Here is a 13113-nt window from a genome sequence, read left to right as displayed (position 1 = left end):
TAAGCAAATACACAAAATACTGATAATAAAGAATAATTCTGGGATCCACTGTACAATTTTTACAAAAAGGACATACATCAACTAATTTCTATATATCAACTCACATTTCTCTAAGGATCTGAAGCCCCAAGATAACTTGTGTATTGCTACCTAAATAAATATTATCTTAACATTTGAAATGAAATAAGTTATGTTAAAATGAAGGCTCATGCAATGTCTTTACAAGCTGGTGGACAAGACGACATGATCTTGGGAATGTTATCCAGGCTAGTCATAATTTTATCTGCTGTCTTCACAGTGGAGTTGGGGGATTCGTTGAATGAATAAGTGAAAAGTACCATGGAGTTTGGTGTCCTCAAGACACCAGCATTAAACAATAGTTCAAATAGTATAAAATTTAGAATAGAATATTTCAGTGATAATGGCCTGAAATGTTTATAATAATCCATAATGGCACAAGGAGAAGAAACTTAATCATGTAACAGAGAGTAGCAGTTGCATAATGGCAACAGATTAAATTGTGAACGGGTAACTTTTTTCTCTAATCTGATGAAACTCTTAAGAATAGCAATGTTTTAGGAATGGGAAAAGATATTTGCAAATGACATATTGGACAAAGGGCTTGTATTCAAAATCTGTAAAAAGCTCACCAAACTCCACACCCGAAAAACAAATGACCCAGTGAAGAAATGGGCAGAAAACATGAGTAGACACCTTTCTAAAGAGAACATCCAGATGGCCAACAGGCATATGAAAAGATGCTGAACGTCACGCCTCATCAGGGAAATACAAATCAAAACCACACTCAGTATCACCTCACGCCAGTCAGAGTGGCCAAAATGAACAAATCAGGAGACTATAGATGCTGGTGAGGATGTGGAGAAACGGGAACCCTCTTGCACTGTTGGTAGGAATGCAAATTGGTGCAGCCACTCTGGAAAACAGTGTGGAGGTTCCTCAAAAAATTAAAAATAGACCTACCCTACGACCCAGCAATAGCACTGCTAGGAATTTACACAAGGGATACAGGAGTACTGATGCACAGGGGCACTTGTACCCCAATGTTTATAGCAGCACTCTCAACAATAGCCAAATTATGGAAAGACCCTGAATGTCCATCAACTGATGAATGGAGAAAGAAATTGTGGTTTATATACACAATGGAGTACTACATGGCAATGAGAAAGAATGAAATATGGCCCTTTGTAACAACATGGATGGAACTGGAGAGTGTGATGCTAAGTGAAATAAGCCATACAGAGAAAGACAGATACCATATGTTTTCACTCTTATGTGGATCCTGAGAAACTTAACAGAAACCCATGGGGGAGGGGAAGGAAAAAAAAAAAAAAGGTTAGAGTGGGAGAGAGCCAAAGCATAAGAGACTCTTAAAAACTGAGAAAAAACTGAGGGTTGATGGGGGGTGGGAGGGAGAGGAGGGTGGGTGATGGGTATTGAGGAGGGCACCTTTTGGGATGAGCACTGGGTGTTGTATGGAAACCAATTTGACAATAAACTTCACATATTGAAAAAGAAAAAGAATTGCAATGTTTTAGACTGGAGCTGAAGTCTTTATTATTCTACACTGTAAGAGATGTCAGGCTTGTCTTTAAGGTTTTACATATTTCGACCGAATGATGACATAGAAAACCTGACCATGATTAGAATCATTATCATTTATTCATTCAATAATAACTTTATAGATGTTTATTATGTGTTGGTCTCAAGCTTAGGTTTTGAAAATACAGAAGCAAAGACTCTGTATGTGTGCATAATTTTCACTTCTTACAGCAATGGGTGGGAATTCTATATTATCTCAGAAATCTTAGATTCCTTTTCTCACGCCAAGTATAAGCAATAGACGTCACCGTACACATCATCTTGTTGTTCATTGCATTGATCTGAAAAGACATCTATAATATTCCATTTATATTGATTCTCTGAGACTTCTATTTAGTTTCTAGTGCAGCCAGAGTGCAAGGGTACATGGGCACCTGGCTCCAGGGCTCCCAAACAGACCAAGTTTGACCACTCACCACTGACAAAAGCCAAAAGCAAACAAGTGAAGGTGGTGAAACAAGAAATGAATTCATTTCAGTGAGCCCAACACCAGGAAGACAGTGGACTAGCATTCACTAGTCTGTCTCCAAAGTGCCAAAAATACTTCTAGATTTATGCCAGGGAAATGTGGGCAAAAGTGGGTGGGTAAGTGCAGGTAAGCAGTCAATTGAAATCAATCATTGTCTTGGGGCCATTCATGCAGAGTAGTGCTGGCTCAGGGCAGTTCTTATTGCTTGAGGGGTTAGTTTTGGTTCCCCTCAAGACTGCTTTGCTCACAGGGCCTTTGTGTGAGTTAAGAGATAAGCTGGAAAGAAGAATTTCATCAGTTAGAAAGTTTGAAGTTAAAGTGGAAGTAGTTGAAGTCCTCTTTTGCTACTTGGTTCTGGAATTCCATAAATCATATAAATAGTTAAAATTAAATGGAAATTAGGCTTAGTTAATAATCTTATTGCTAGAGATTCTGAAGAAAAATTTTACAATATTTTTACTGTTTCCTCGGGAAACGGGAGGTTTTTTAAGGTGTGTGACTAAGTAGTACTGAATGCACACACTGTAGGAAGACACTGTTCAAAGAGACCAGCTATTTTAAGCTCAAAGTATGGTAATCTATTAAGGATAAAAGTCAAGAACTTGAAGGATGTGCCATAAATATGCTCGTTTGATTACAAACATTGTCTCAATAATATTTATATGATGTTTACATGTAGGCCAAAATATTATTTCAAATTACATATTATTGGGAAACTGTTATTACATTAAGATCCATGGAAAATTGCTTTAAGGTATATGACCTCATCTTAACTTGATGATGTAGGGGTGGAAAGATACTTTTCCCTCTACTCTTCTAGATTCTTGGCTGAGACCATGTTGTAATAAAAGACAGGTTAACAGAAGAAAAACAAACAAATTTAATAACATGTGTACCACCTGTATACATGGGAGAGATTCAGGAAAACTAAATGACTCTTTAGAATGGCCCAATGACACCACTTTAACTATCTTCTTCAGTTAAAGACAGAAGACGATGTTCTGGAGTGGGGAGGGACCAGGCAAAGCAGGATAATAGAGGGTATGGTTGTTATGTAGATTTGAATTGCCACCTTCTTGTTTGATAAGAATTTCCAGAGATTTGATCATCCCCCACTTTCTGATACAGAAAGGCACAGAGACACCCTTACAAATAGAGACTTCCCTTATAAATGTAGATGTCTTAGAAAAATTGACTTCTCAGTTTTCAGAGCTTTGCTTTTGCTATTTCTTAAAAAAAAAAAAAGGTCAAAATAATCCTACACAAGAGAGACATGTTTTGGGGTGGTATAGTCTGCTCTCTGTCAGTTATCTATGCAAAGACCCTGTTTCCAAATAACACCTTATGTATAGGTTCCAGGTGTGCATGGATTTCTGAAGGGCACTATGCAAAGTACACTTTCCAAAAGAAATACACTTTTTTCCCAGAAGAAGTACACTTTTAAACAATCATATATCTCTAGTTAGCATAACAATTTATGTGCTTTCAAAACTTTTAGCAGAAGCTGTTTTCATGTCAATGATGCCAGCACACTATAAACGTGTGTACATGATTGTGTTTTCCATAATACCAGCTTTATTCAATCATAAAGCAAGGTTAAAGCAGGTTTCACATTCCAAACTCACTGACATTTCAGTACACATTTAACTTGGCTTCATACAAGTCACACAAAGCAAGGCACAATACAAAGTCATAAAACAAACAAGATATACAACAAGGGGTAATAAATAGAGGAACCAAAATGCAAAGTCAGTCCATGAACATGCAGTTGAGATGATGAGGCCTTGGTCTGGGCCAGGTCAGCTCTAGGCACAATTCAAGCAGTGGAGCATATCTATTATGTTCAGATTTCAGTTGGCAGAAACTCTGACGGCGGTTGCATTTTCAACGTGGTCAGACATAGAAGGGTCAGCGTCTGGAGAGTCTGACGGTTCCCTGCAAAAGTCTTGCCCTTTTGAAGGACTTTAATCAGTCTTGGGGTTTTGTAGGCCTCTTCTGGTTCTGCTGGTTTTCGTTTCTGGGTGTTGTCAGTCTGTGCTGGTGTCAGTGATGTCTGGTGTCAGCTACGGTGTCCTTGGCTGCTTTGTCATTGCTTGACATGGGTCACTGCTTGACATGAGTGACTCCATTTGCTCTCTACAATGATCTTTTCAATAGTAACAGATAGCATCGTGCATAAAGATTGATGGAATATACATAATAAATCTGTTAATTAAGAATAACCAAATAAACAGGTAACTTAATGTTTTATTCGTTAAAAATAAATCCATTAAAGATTGAAGACTGTTAAACTTTTGGTATGTCATATCACTTTACTCGTGATAGGACCCGCATGTTTGTATTTTAGCTTTGGTTGACTTTGAAATTCACACCTGAGACCATATTTTCCCCCAGTGATTGAAAGTTACTATTCATCAGTTGGTTATCCAGTATGCAGAGCAAAAAAAAAAAAAAAAAAAAAAAAGAAAAAAGAAAAAGAAAATCTAAATATATGTAAAATTATAAAGGAACAAATGAAAACTGAAAAAAAAAACAAGCAAAATTTATACATGGCATATGATTAATACACTCCTTTCTGCTTGTGTGGCTCTCCTAGTTCATTTTATCTTCTGTCATAAACAAAGCCATGCTTTGTAGCACATCTTAAGGGCTTTTCCTCAATCAGATCAAATGTCTTATAAAATGTTTCCCTATTTTAACATTTGACAGTGATCTTGCTTCAGAACTATTATTGTGGTTTTGTTCCTGGTGAGAAATGAGGAGACCTTGGGTCCTAAGGCCTTTACCCAGTCCATCCAAAAGATGCCACCAGAAGCTCTTGGTCTCATCATGAGAAGAATTCAAGGACAGGGGTGCCTGCATGGCTCAGTTGGTTAAGCGGCCAACTTCGGCTCAGGTCATGATCTCACAGTCTGTGGGTTCGAGCCCCCCAACGGGTTTGGTGCTGATAGCTCAGCACCTGGAGCCTGCTTCCGATTCTGTGTCTCCCTCTCTGTCTGTGCCCCTCCCCCACTCCCCCACTCACGCTCGCGTGCGTGCGCACGTGCGCGCGCTCTCTCAAAAATGAATAAACATTAAAAAAATTAAAAAAAAAAAAAAAGAAAATTCAAGGACAGACACAACATAGCTCATTAGCAGAACAAGCAGGAAAGTTTATTAAAGTGAGAGTACACTCTTGACAGGGCACCTAGGTGGCTCAGTCAGTTAAGCCTCCGACTTGGGCTCAGGTCATGATCTCACGGTTCATGAGTTCGAGCCCCGCATTGGGCTCTGTGCTGACAGCGCAGAGCCTGGAGCCTGCTTCGGATTCTGTATCTCCCCTCTCTCTCTGCTCTTCCCCTGCTCACATGCTGTCTCTCTCTCTCAAAAATAAATAAAGATTAAAAAAAAATTAAAATAGTACACTCTTGAGATGTGAAAGCAGGAGAGGTCAAAGGAGAGCTACATCCCTGGGTTTGGGTCTCTATCTTTTATTGACAGTTGTTAACAAGGGGTTGGGATATTCATTACTTCAGGCAAGGATTTCTTGGAGGCAGGGTGGTCTCTTCAGGAATGTTGGTTGTACGTGCTTTTTCTTCCTCATTTGTTCATGGCACCGTAGGGTAGAAGATTTTAGTATGGCAATGTGGTATAATGAAGGAATACTGTAAACTTTGGCCTGGTATGTCACCCATCTTGGGCCTGTCTGGTTTGATCTGGTTCTTTGTGATTTTGTATTGGAGTGCTGCCAAGACGGGCCTCTGACTTCTTCCGAGTTGTCCATGTCTTCCTCTTTGCTGGTCTCCAGGCATCCTGTTAGAACCTCATTAACTGCCTCATCTAACAATTTTAAGACAGTGGTTTTGTATGTTTTTTTATTTTTTTCTGTTTACTAATTGTCATTCTTGTGTAGGAAAAAAATTAACCCTTTCCACTTCCATTTAATTATACATTTATTTATTTCAGTATGCAGTAATGAATATGATTTTTATTCTTTAGGTTGTAATTCAATACTACATTCTTTCTTTTGTTTTTCATCGTTTCCAGTTTTGGCTATTGGCTACCCTTTCAATTGGCTCCTGGGTCCATTCAACCTGATTCCATCTGTAAAAAAAATTTTTGAGGTTTTCCTAGTGTCTGTCAGTAGACAGTTATGGGAGACCTTTGTAACAGTAATCTATGTATGCACATCTACATAGGTTTATATCCATATATCTGTGTATACACAAGTACATTTGTAGAGAGTGTGGATTCTCATTATTCCAGGTGCTTATGGTCCATAAATTCGCCACAACAGTGAATTAGCAATATTGCATTTTTGTTCCTAGGGGAAATAGGAAGTTAAATTCCTTCAAGCCTCTGTCACAACATCTCCACCAACAAAAACTGTGTGTTATTATATATGTAGTTCGTGCTATATGGCTTAGTTTTCCAACGTCCTTATAAAACAGACCAGTCTCATCAGCACTAAAACCTTGCTCTTTTACATAATCCAACCCCTCAATAACATCTTGGATATATGTAATAAATACTTTCACAGCCTCTTGATCTGCATAACTTGCCTCACTTGTAAGTTTAATATTTTTTCACACTTTGTCACTCTTTGAGAATATCCCATTTCCTAACCATGGGTAACAGGACCATAAATATCTTTGGCTTGTTCCAGTTGACAATAATGCTGTCATTATGACTTTTTAAAAGTGTATTTATTTCTTTTGAAAGAGAAGGTGGCAGAGAGAATGCAGGCAGGCTCCGTGCTGTTAGCACAGAGCCAGACACGGAGCTCAGTCCCACGAATTGTGAGATCCGTGACCTGAGCTGAAATCAAGTGTCAGATGCTCAACCGACTGAGCCACCTAGGCACCCCTGTCATTATCACTTAAAAAAAAAATCTGTTTTCATGTTATGAATCTACAAATTTATCTGCTTTCCATCTTCTTTATGGCTTCATAACACAGTAAAGCTTTTACTTTAGCACTTTGAGGAGAGGCCTCACATACAGAGAAATAAATTTCCTCTTTCTTTTTCTGAATGTAGTATGTTGTTGATTCATTAACATCAAGCCAAACACCGTAGAACTCACACCCGGCCCAAACTCACCCAATAGGTATTTTCTCTGTAAGTCACATCACACCCTTCTTGCTCTCAACACTGAGTGGTATAGTACTGTGCTTTGGGGCCATTAGAAGCAGTGAAATAACGATTATTAAAACAGAAAGATGTGAAAAGTATGGCATCATGTTGGCCATGAAAAGGCCACGTTGGCCATGTCCAAGGTACGAGAACTGAAACAAGAAGGCAGAGCATCACCTTGTTTAAACTTAGCTGGCAACAGGTGTGATGGGTAACTCAAAACCTCTGTTGCTCTGCCCATGTCCTGGACTAGCTCAAGAGAGTGTCCCTTGAATTGATTTAGGGTTTATAAATACATGCTAGAGAGTAAGAAAATGTGTAAATAAGGACTCTGTGAGTAATGAGGAACAAATTTATATAAAATGAACATAAGTTCCTGATCCTTCCAACTCAGTCCTCTAGTCTAGAGTTTATTCTTTGTAAGATTGTGAGAGTCATATCACAGTGTGTGCTCCTCTTGAGTCCCACCAACATCCTAGAAGATTATTTGTAATTTACATTTAGGAAACGCACACACTTAGGGCTGTTTTAGGTTCTATGGGTGTTTAAAATTGCATAGGGTCATGTGTCCACCCCATAGAACCACATGGGATCGGTGCATTATCTCATGAATCCCCTCATGATGCACCTTTGTAGTCAACCCTTTGTCTCTCTCAACCCTGACAACAATGGATTTGCTTTCTGTCCTCACGGATTTGCCATTCCAGAATGTCATACAAATAGAACTATCTAATATGTAGTCTCTGGATCAGGATTATTTCACATAAACTGAAGTTATGTTTCATCCATGTTTATCGCTCAATCAGTATGTGGTTCCTTTCTAGTCCAAGGAGTGTTCTCTTAGATGACTACATCACAGTTAGTGTATGTATTTACATACTGAAGAACATGTGGGTGGTCTCCAATTTATGGTGACTATGAATAATGATGCTTTGTGTGAAATTACTTCAAAACACTTGAGTAAAATAACTAGAAGTGGGATTTATGGGCTTTTTGTTAATTGTATGTTGGAAATTATCTGCAACTTATGCTGATAAGTGACTGCACCATTTTGTAATCCATCCACAGTTTGGAAAGTTCTGTAGTTTGGCCTCAAGCATTTGATATTGTCTTTGAAAAAAAGACAGTTTGCTAAATGACTAAAATACTCATTGTAATAGATACATGGCAGTCCCCCATTAGGGTTTTAATTTTTATTTTTCTAATGACCAATAATGTTGAGTATCTTTGTGCTAACTTGACATTTGTATATTATCTTTGATAACACTTCTATTTAGATATTTATCCATTGTTTAAACTTTGTTTTATTGTTGCATCTTGAGACTTCTTTTTTATATATTCTGGATACATATCCTTTTATTACATATTCATATATATATATATATATATATATTTTTTTTTTTTTTTTCTGTCAGTCGGCACCTTTTTTGGTTATTGGCATGATGACCTAAACCTCATTTTTGAGGAAACAAAATATTCTTGCATAAAGGTATACTTGATCTGTCTCTCATGTATGTTCCATTCTAATATACCAGTTAAACATTGATTCTAATAAGATCCCTGGGGATATTTGGCATGTAGACATTTCCTACAAGCCCCAATTATTAAATTCGTACTCATATTTCTTGTATTTCCCCAAATTTATCATCATAGCTACTTTTATGTTTGTTATTTCTGGATGACATAGTACATAGTAAGACAAATCAATGTGTTGTCTCACTTCTTTTACGGTCAAATGAGTTCCATTTTCAGAATAAATTTTTTTTAGGTCATCATGACTCGATAAAACAAATAGGTACCTACAGATTGTATTGCTGGAAGGAATCCTGTGCAAAGCAAAAACAAATATATATTTAGAAAAAATACCTCTTCTGAAGGGCACATTGTAGTCCCCTCCCTGAAGAAAGGAGTCTAAACTTACTAGTTTTCCGTGAGGTAGTTGATTATTGCCTCTAGCATTTGAGCAATATCAAAAGCTCAACATTGGTCTCAAGTACTAACAGGTTTGACATCCAGGTAACTTACACATAAATGTAATCATTGCCCCATAGCCATATTTTCCATGAGCCTGCTAATCAAATATTGAAGGAAATGGTTTCAGAAAACTGAATAGCTTTCACAAAATGGGTCATGTTATCCTCGTTTCAGATGAGTATTTGTTAATAAGTCACTTGGGACACAAACACCTAAATAATCTTAAATAATTTTTTTTAACGTGAGGCGCCTGGGTGGCTCCCTGGGTTAAGTGTCCAACTTCTGTTCAGGTCATAATCCTGCAGTTCATGATTTGAGCCCTGTGATGGGCTCTGTGCTGACAGCTCAGAGCCTGGAGCTTGCTTCAGATTCTGTGTCATCTTCTCTTTATGCCCCTCCACTGCTTACTCTCTCTCTGTCAAAAATAAATACAGTAAAAATACAATAAAAACATTTTTTTAATGTTTGTTTATTTTTGAGAGACACAGAGAGAGAGAGAGCAAGAGAGAGCAAGCCCGAGTTGGGGAGGGGCAGAGAGAGAGGGAGACACAGAATTCGAAGCAGGCTCCAGGCCCAATGTGGGGCTCGAATTCACGAGGCGTGAGATCATGACTGAGCCGAAGTCAGATGCTCAACCGACTGAGCCACCCTGGTGCGCCTACAATTCACGCATTTGAAGTATTTGTTAGTACATTCAGAGAGTTGTAGAACGATTACCACAATCAATTTTAGAGAATTTGTATACCTATAAAGAAACTCCATACCCATTATCAGTCATCTCCATTCTTCTCACTCCAGTCAGCCATAGGTGATCACTGTCTAATTTCTGTTTCTAAAGATGCATATATTCTTTTTTTTTGTAGTTTCAAGTTTTTAAATTCCAGTTAGTTAACATGTGATGAATCACTAAATTCTACTCCTGATGGTAGTATTAGACTATATGTTAACCAACTGGAATGTAGAGTCACTCTTAAACTGTAAGAGAATATTTTCTGCTTCAAAGAGGATGGCATTTTTCTGGAAACAGATTTGAATCTGCCTTGGATAAAAGTTTGTGATTCCTCATGATGATTCAAGTCAGGCTTCCATAATAAAACATTATGATTATTGTGGTTGCTGCTGCTGTTGTTAATGAGTAAGAATCACCTCAGCGGGCTGGCCATTTTAATTCCGTCCTAGACTTCTATTTGAATCTCCTAAAACAAAGCAAACTTTGGTGGATGGCCATTTTTATTGCCACTCTACACATGCTTCAATATTGTGTAATAACTTGCTCTCATCATTTGAAGATGAAAGGAGACATTAGTGGCGATATTTAAGGGATGCTTTAATAACAACATCTCCCACTTTAATCATTAACCCCTCTTCCTCTGCTCCTTGTTTTTAAAAAAGGAAAAGGTCATTGTATTTGTTTCAACTCTTGGTGTCTTAGGGAATAGAGTTTAGAGGCTAATGAGTAGCTTGAGCATGATGAATGCTTTCCAAACTCTCTGTATCATCAGTCTATTGATTGTAAACTTCATTTTAAGGAATTTATGGCATTTCAGTTTTTTGTTATAGGTTAACTTTGAACCATGAATTCAGTAGTCACATGAGAATCTAGTGGAACTTTCCTATCTATCTAAGGTGGCTTAGCAAACCCAGAATTTCTGATGGATGCACTCATTTCAAAGTTCAGCACAATGCAATCTTATGTCTCTTCTTTCTTGGATATGTGCCATGAAAATCCATCCAAACATAAGTTCCCAAGTTTATCTTAAAATAAGCTGTCCAAAACAGGTAAAAATTTTCAATATGTAATATGCCTTTTCCTTCTGAGTTTGTACCTACTTACTATCTCCTGGGTAATACTAGATTCTGATACATATTATAGGCCAGAAAATGGTCTAGGAGTGGTGAATGTACACATAGAAAAAATTTGAAGCTAACTCCTTCCGGTGAGGTAATCATAGAGGTTCTAAGTGATGCATGGTCACCTTCATGAAATCGAGGAAGATGGTTCCTTCTGTTGACAAGGGAGTCTTGGTGGTACTTTCACATTCAGGAATGGAGAGTTATCTGAATCTGCAGAGATGCCTTCATTCCAGTGATGAGCTCCCAATTGATTGATTTTCCCAATCAATGCCCTAGCATACACATAAGACATGTGGAGAGGCTGTGAATTAAATCAACTTGATAATTAAGGGAACCTGTAGGATTTAATATTAGTTATGTCATCTCTTCAGTTATGAGACACTTGAAACATTAACCTTGCATTTCCTTTCTTTAAGCTGTCTGATGAATTTGGAAGCAGCCAGCTCCTGCATCAATCCTCCTACCAATCTTATTCATCCTTGCTTTTAGTAGGCATTTACTTCTAGGTGAGCTCTTGCTAATGTGTCAGTGTGGACTACCAGTGTTTCATTGTTTGATAGAATCATTGTTGATTTCAGACCAAACCAGATTAATAAATTGATTTCAGATTCTTACTGCTTTGAGAGTATGTTACCTGGATATGCTTGCTCTCTATATACCCAGTGCAGTTAGTTGCAGACTGCAGAATTTATTGTAACTCGTTAAAAATGAATCTTTTTAAAATAGAGGAATATATGGCTTAAGGAATTATTGAAGAGACCTGTAGGCAGATTTTAGCCTGGAAACCTCTAAACTGTTTCACAATATTGAGTCTTCACAGGTCTGGTCCTCTGTAATCTAGAACTATTGCTACAAAGTTGGGTCATTTGACTCTGCTATGATCTATATCAGCAGTGTAGATGCTTAACTACAACAAATTTAAAATTTGTATCTTTTATGAATATTCCTGATTGGCAGAACGAAAATTACATTTAAAATCCTAGCTTCGAGGACCATTGAAAATGTAATTTTTGCAGTCCTTGCATAGACATAGATATGTTTGACAGAACGTGGAAAATCAAAACATGTAAGTTCATTAAAATGTTTCACAGTCGGGATATTCAAAAGAGAAGTCTCAATTATTTATCAGCAATAAATCAAGTAAACATTATTGTAATCCCTAACTTACAGATGAGGGAGTACCACACAATGCACTGTAGAAGGACACTTATCCTGCAGACACTGTTGTGATGCATAAAGCCAATTACTTTTGAGAAAATTGCATGTGCTATAGGACATTTAATTAAATTGACATTATTGAAGATAACAGTAACAGTTTTAATAATTAGACACTTGGAAGGTAACAGGCATGTTTGTAATTCTTTTGTAAACCTTGTCTAAGTAAATATTTACAGCTACCACATGATGAAATTCCTATTATTCTCCCTAATTTTTATATTAGGAAACTGACTCATTGAGAGTTTAGCTAATATTTCCAAGGTTGCACAAGTGGAATTGTATTTCTGGGGACTATATAGAATGAATGATAGAGTAGATGAACTGCTACGATGACCTTCAAAATCTGCCTCAAAAAGCCACTGATATCTACAACTAAATGATGTTGTTGAGTACCATTGTTATATTTCAACTATTGTCTATATGAAAACATCTCAAGTTAAAAATGTGATACCCAGGGAGTCATAGGGTTCCATCTTGTATCTTAATGAATAAAAGACAGGATTTTGCCCTAAATATGTCCACAGTGGAGCTCCTAGGAGTTAGTCCTATAAAGAAAAGATAGGTCCTGTCTGTTGAGGAAGGCATTTAATAGGTGATGATATTATTTTAAGGGTTATAGCAATTTGTATGGGTCTGGAAAACAAGGAGTCCTAGAAAACCCAGACAGAGAAGCTTATTCAAATAAGATATCAGAGCAGAAGAATGAGAATTTCAAAGCAGGAGATAGCAATAGTTTAGATAGGAAGTAGGCATTTTGACACTTTCATCCATTTGTTGATTTGTTAAATTATAACAAATATTTGAGTCAATGACTACACTACAATACGCCCTTTGGTAGGCAATAATGAACAAGTATTCTTTTTGCT

Source organism: Leopardus geoffroyi, chromosome B4 (assembly GCF_018350155.1).
Source record: "Leopardus geoffroyi isolate Oge1 chromosome B4, O.geoffroyi_Oge1_pat1.0, whole genome shotgun sequence".
Classification (NCBI taxonomy): domain Eukaryota; kingdom Metazoa; phylum Chordata; class Mammalia; order Carnivora; family Felidae; genus Leopardus; species Leopardus geoffroyi.
The sequence above is the reverse complement of the archived record's forward strand: the minus strand, read 5'-3'. Positions refer to the sequence as shown.